We start from the raw sequence: 6,496 nt of genomic DNA on the forward strand, positions 1-6,496 counted from the left end.
ATCTTAGAATGGTCTAAAACATCCACCTTGGACCTGCACACAAACTGCTGTCAGATCCTCCCGTAAGGTCACTTCTCTGCATCTTCACCTTGCTTTCCCCCCAAACCTTTAAACACATCCCTCCCCAGGGCCTTTGCACTTACTTTTCCTCTGCCTGAAATGCTCTTCACCCAAATATATGCAGTTGACTTTTGCACAATGCAGGGGTTAATCTGAACAATTTATAGATGGCCCTCCATGGACCATGTAGTGCTGTAGTACTTACTATTGAAAGATATCTGTGTATGAGTGGACCCATGAAGTTCAAATCCATGTTGCTCAAGGATCAACTGTATATAACCATGTTATCTCCCGCAGCTCTTTCAGGTCTTCTGTAGTTAGTCAATTCTCCGACCAGCTCCATCTGAAATTATCATGTCCTCCACTCACAGTGCATATACACGCCCTTCCTATTTCCCTTATCTTGTTTTCCCTCTAGCAATTACACTAACATTTGTTCAATAAATTTCCTATATTAGGAAGCTAGATTTTACAGAATAATATGGAATATAAAAAGAAATGAAGTTTAAACAGAGGCTAAAACAATATTTTGAAATAAGCATTAAAAATGAACCCAAGGTGAATACCTTTAAGACTTCTGGAAAATGAGGTATTTGTAAACATTCAGAGCTGATCAACAGGAATGACTCCTAGCACACACTGGGCTGTTAAGATTATCTTGCTACACTGACACATTTCTTCCCATATGAAAACTTTCCCGTCACCTCCAATACTTTCAAATTCTAACTATCTAGCATCATTGTGTCCTTTAAATTCCTTTTTACAGCTCATTATGCTACATTCATCAGAAGCATTTAACATGCTGATGGATGCTCCTTTTGTATCAAATTTTGACTTCTTTTAGGTTCAATGTAATTATATACTATAAAAGAGCTTATATTCTCAACAGTCAGTCTCTGGTCCTTAACACTCCCCGCCCCCAAACTGACCTAATCCCCATCTGAATACTTCTACCGTTTAACCAGGACACTAAATCTCAAGAGAGATAAGTGACTTTTCATAGTTTACATAGCCAAAAAGGTACATATGAGGCTCCCTGTTCAGGGCTATGCATATGTGATGGAATCTCAATTCACTACCTGAACTACTGCTTCATCTGTAATTTTACAGTATCCACTTCACAGAGTTGTGAGAATTAAACCACCAGCACTACCCCACTGCCCTAAACTCCCAAGCCAGCGCAGATACATGGTTGCTACAAGTTATGTGAGAATAGTTGACCTCATTGGAGGCACTTGTGTGTTGTCAACTGCAGAGTGATAGTTGGTGTCAGTTAAAATACCAGTGTCAGGGCATTCCAGCTTCACTGGCTTGTACCTGTAGTCTTCAACCTATAAAAAGAAAAGTTTTAAAATTACCTTTCTGAACAAATAGAGAAAAACAAACAAACAAAAAAACCTTTGAGGTATTCTTTTCAGTTTGTCTCAAAGGATATCCAGAAAAAGCCTTTTGTACACCTGTTCCATCATCTAGATTTTTTTTCCACCTTCAGAGATGACCACAAGATCCAAATACTCTATTTGAAAACACTGGATGGTATCCCCAGAGTCTAAAAAGCAGGCCTGAAGGTACTGTCAAACCTAAGGTTGAGTTTATCACTTTGTTATTAACTGTACAAATATCACTAAGGTGCTAAAACTGAATGAAAACCTTTTGGTTCAGCTGTGACTCCAGACAGGATCCAAAGAGGAGTTCTACAATCTCTTCTCTGGGTTTTATGGAGACTTTCTTTACCCTTCTGTGTTAGCCTCTTAAGGCACTGCGTCAACCTTAAAAGGGCACAAGAAAGGGCGATTTGGGTTTTTCACAGGGTTCTCTACGATTTCCTGCGTTCCTCTCGTCAGTGTCCGTGGACCTCAGCAGTTTCTTTAACCGAGTCTGAAAACCCACTAGAAGCAGCTGTTCTGCTTGTGAACGTCCGTTTCCTTTGTTAAAGGACAGCCGGATTCGGGCCTTTGCACCAAACACGTGCTTGGGAACCCTCAGGTCGCCACTGGCCACGTGCTCGGGCCCGGGTCATTTCACCTCACTCAAGGACGGGGACATACCTGCGTTTACAACTCAGACCGCTGCACCCGCAGTCGTTGGAGACAAACTCCCCAGGCTCACGGTCGGTCCGAGACCCGCTGTTGCCGCCGCAGGCTGGGCCTGGCCAGAACCCGCTGCAAAGTAGCCGCGGCTGCGCCCTGGGGAAGCAAAGCGCAAACTTGTTACCGCGCCCGGGCCTGGCCGCCGGGAAGCCTCGGGGCGGCTCGGCGCGGCGCGTGTGCCTAGCGCGGCCCCGGGACGGGCACGGTCGCCCGCCCCCCCAGGCCGCCGAGGGCTGCTCTACCCCTGCGTTCTGGCCGCCGGGAACAGTGGAGCTCCGGGCGGGCAAAGCTCGAGGGGACACGGGGCAAGCCCAGCCCCACCCAGGGCCGCGGACCGGCCGAGTGCCACCCCCCCGCCCCTCCACTGCGTTGACCCACACTCACCGCTCAATTCAGCAAGACTGAGGGCGATGCGGCCGGGCGGCGCTGAGACATTGCAGTCGGGGCGGGGCTGGGCGGGACGGGAAGAGGAGAAGGAGAGGGTAGGGGCGGGGCGGGAGGAGGAGAAGGAGGGGGTAGGGGCGGGGCGGGCAGCCAATCCCCGGGGAGTCTCCGGAGACAGGTGGTGCGGGTCCGGCCATTGGTGCCCGCGGTCCCTTGCCGGCAGGGGTCTTCCTGGTCTTTCCGTGGCGGGAGCATGAGCTAAGCCTACGCGGAGCAAGCTTCTCGGAAGCTCCAGGAGTCTTGACACCTCCCCAGGCTTTGGCGCTCGTGGATCTGGTTCTCTGAGGCCAAAGTGCCTTCCTCTGGACTCTCCTTAGGAGGCTCTAGCCGTTACCCCAGGGCTGAGGCAGGACCCCAGAGATTCCCCTTCTTACGACCACACAAGTTCAGTATGTGTTTAGAACCTGTCCTGCTAAACTGTAAGCTTCTTGAACACGCTCACCCCATGGTCCCTCCTAACCCTGGGAGGACCAGCCTCCTTTCTTCATGCTCTCTGTTCATTCATTCGCAGCGTTCAATAAGTAGGTTGGAGGGGTGGGAGTGGCGCGGGGGGGCTATGTTGGGGGTGAGGTGGGAGGTAGGGAGGGAGGCACTATAATCCTTCCCAAGGTGATGGACTCAAACTTGGCAGACGATTAAGTGGGTTTAAATTGGAGTATGTGCTAAAGTGAGAACTTCTATTCCTGTTCTAAGAGTTTACCTTCTGTTAACAAATTTAATCCTCAAAATATTTTTAATCATCCCCACATTATAGGTGGGGAAGCCGAGACATGTCGAGTAACTTTCCAAAGTAACAGAGAAGCTAACAAGTGGTGGATTTTGGATTTAAACCCTAACAGTTTGAAGGCAGAGCCCCTCAAAATGCTGTACTACATTGCTCTCCTCATGGGGGTGGAGTCGGGAGCGAAGGGAAACAAGTGGCCTACGTTTGATCGGCTGATCAAGGTAGGCATCTCCAGTAGAGTTGGGGGTCTACAGGCACAAAGAACAGCTTATGGTAGAGCCTGTAGGTAGAATGGAAAGCGCTTGACCTGTTAAGGAACCCAGAGTGTAAATGGAACTTAAGGATGTAGGAGCAGAGTGGCCTGATAAGAGATTGGGGCTAGACCATGCAGGAGGCCCTGGTGGAGTTTGTGTTTTATGCTGAGAACAATGGAAAGCCGTTCAAGCATTTTATTTTATTAATTTTTTATTGGAGTATAGTTAGTTTACAATGTTGTGTTAGTTTCTGTTGTACAGCAAAGTGAATTAGTTATACATATACATATATCCACTCTTTTTTTAGATTCTTTTCTTGTATAGGTCATTACAGAGTATTGCGTAGAGTTCCCTGTGCTATACAGTAGGTCCTTATTAGTTATCTATTTTATATATAGTAGTGTGTAGATGTTCAAGCATTTTAAAATGGAGGATGATAGGACCTGATGCAAGCTGTGGTTTATTAATTTATTTATTTTTGGCTGTGTTGGGTCTTCGTTTCTGTGCAAGGGCTTTCTCTAGTTGCGGCGAGCTGGGGCCACTCTTCATCGCGGTGCGCGGGCCTCTCACTGTCGCGGCCTCTCTTGTTGCAGAGCACAGGCTCCAGATGCGCAGGCTCAGTAGTTGTGGCTCACGGGCTTTGTTGCTCCGCGGCATGTGGGATCCTCCCAGACCAGGGCTCGAACCCGTGTCCCCTGCATTGGCAGGCAGATTCTCAACCACTGCGCCACCAGGGAAGCCCCCAAGCTGTGGTAAGCTGTGGTAAGCTGTGGTAAGCTGTGGTTTAAAGATGTGATTAAGATGATCTGAGGAAAAGAAATGTAATAAAATTTATCAGTAAATCCTAGCAGCCAGTCACTACCTTGCAGATATTCATAATATCATAGTAAAATGGGCTAAGGTGGCAGAGGGAACACCCGTTCACTGTCCCTTCATCCTTCTTCTCTCAGAGTCTTCCAAACAGAGACTCTGTAGCAGGGAGCAGGCTCTGGATTGCCAAGCTGAGGTTCAACAACATGACCCTGGCTGTAGGAAGATGTTCCTCTTCTTTTTTACTGCCTTGCACAGAAACACATTAATCCTAGTATCTTCCTCAGACCTTTTTTTAAAAAAATTTTTTCTGGGCGCGCTGCGTGGCATGTGAGATCCCAGTTCCCTGGCCAGGGATTGAACCCGCGCCCCCTGCAATGGAAGCGTGGAGTCTTAACCACTGGACTGCCTGGGAAGTCCCCTTCCTCAGACCTTCTTTAATCCACTTTTTTTTTTCCAATGTAGAAAAATCCTAATAATAAACCTGAAGCTCTCTTAGTCCCATTTTTGTGGTAAAGCCCAGCTTGTTCATAGTTGATAAATGTCAGAAAAGAGGCTGACACCCATGTATAAAGAAAGAAGTGGTCCATGTTAAAAGTGAGATGGATTTAACCAGCAACATGAAAATGACTTGTAATATTTTTGTATTTGTTTTGATATTTGTAATTTTTAATGATTTATTGTTGTTCATTTATTCATTGTTTATATCCCATTTTAGTCCAAAAAGAATATGAATATAGTTTATAAGACTATATTACAACGATATTTTAAAAACAGTGAGGCAGTTGGATTGCAGGAAAAATAAGATAAAATCTGGGGCTAGTACACAAAATATAACCCATGAAGCGCTGTACACTTGCTGAAAGGAGGCCAAAAATTTTGCTCTGAGCTGCTTAGCAGTCAATGCAAAAATCAGAAAATGGAAACAAATCAGACATTCAAGAGAAGCACAAAGATTCCGGAAGGAAATTTCCTCCACGGATCTTCATAAAGAGGGCACTGCAACCAACTTCCTCAATACCAATAACCTAAAAAAATGTTTGTAATTCACATGTCCGAGATTTCTGACACCCAGGCAGAGGATTTCCTAGTCAAGGTGATTTCACATACTTAAACTCACTTAAAACAGTTTTTCCCCAAGTCCTAATTATCATGTGGCAAGATGGTTATCAGTCAGGCCAGGTGACATCTGAGAAGGAAATTGCATCTGATTATGAAGCAGATAGGCCACACTCTATAAAAATACCGAAATCAGTGATCGAAAACAAGTAGTATGCTCCCATAAGAAAGATATGGCAATTTGGGTTAATTCCCTGGTGAAAGATTCAGCATTAAGTTGTGTGTGTGTGTGTGTGTGTGTGTACAGTATTAGATTTTTAAGACAACTAAATCTTTAACAAGATTATAAAATTAGGAAGTTTTCAACAATAAAATCCTAAGTCCAGCACAGCACATCAAAGTACAAATTTCTTTTGATGTGAAGTTAATTCATTGCTTAGAGTAAATATCAACTGAATATTCAGTTAACAAGAATTTTATCCTCTTAGAACTTAAAGTGGCCTTTAAAAATTTTTTTTATTCATTTATTTATTGGCTGCATTGGGTCTTCGTTGCTGCGTGCGGGCTTTCTCTAGTTGCGGCGAGCGGGGGCTACTCTTCATTGCGGTGCAGGGGCTTCTCATTGCAGTGGCTTCTCTTGTTGCGGAGCACGGGCTCTAGGTGCGTGGGCTCCAGTAGTTGTGTCACACGGGCTCAGTAGTTGTGGCGCATGGGCTTAGCTGCTCCACGGCATGTGGGATCTTCCCGGACCAGGGCTCGAACCCGTGTCCCTTGAATTGGCAGGTGGATTCTTAACCACTGCGACACCAGGGAAGTCCCGCTTTTCTCTTTTTTAAAAATGACCAAGGAACTTTGAGCTCAGTGCCTTTCTAGTCTGTCCATTAATTTCTCTGAGTTTATGGAATTATTCTCCATTCTCCCTCAGACCTTTTCCTGTTGAAAAGCTAAAAAGAACGAACCTGCCTCTAATATTTGCCATTCAATCTAACCCTAACACTGCAGGTACAACTGAAATTTTTGGAATCAAAACACATTAAAATAATCAAGAAGCCCTG

General features: G+C 45.5%; 1 non-coding gene across 1 annotated transcript; it reads right to left on the reverse strand.

Moving 5' to 3' along the window:
- Positions 1 to 1,720: 1,720 nt before the first annotated feature.
- On the reverse strand, positions 1,721 to 1,842 carry LOC114903285. The gene has a single exon (XR_003795677.1). It is a non-coding gene; the product is annotated as a small nucleolar RNA SNORA26 (small nucleolar RNA).
- Between the last annotated feature and the right edge of the window lie 4,654 nt (positions 1,843 to 6,496).

Source organism: Monodon monoceros, unplaced genomic scaffold (assembly GCF_005190385.1).
Source record: "Monodon monoceros isolate NGI ecotype Baffin Bay Population unplaced genomic scaffold, NGI_Narwhal_1 Super_Scaffold_20, whole genome shotgun sequence".
Taxonomy (NCBI): Eukaryota; Metazoa; Chordata; class Mammalia; order Artiodactyla; family Monodontidae; genus Monodon; species Monodon monoceros.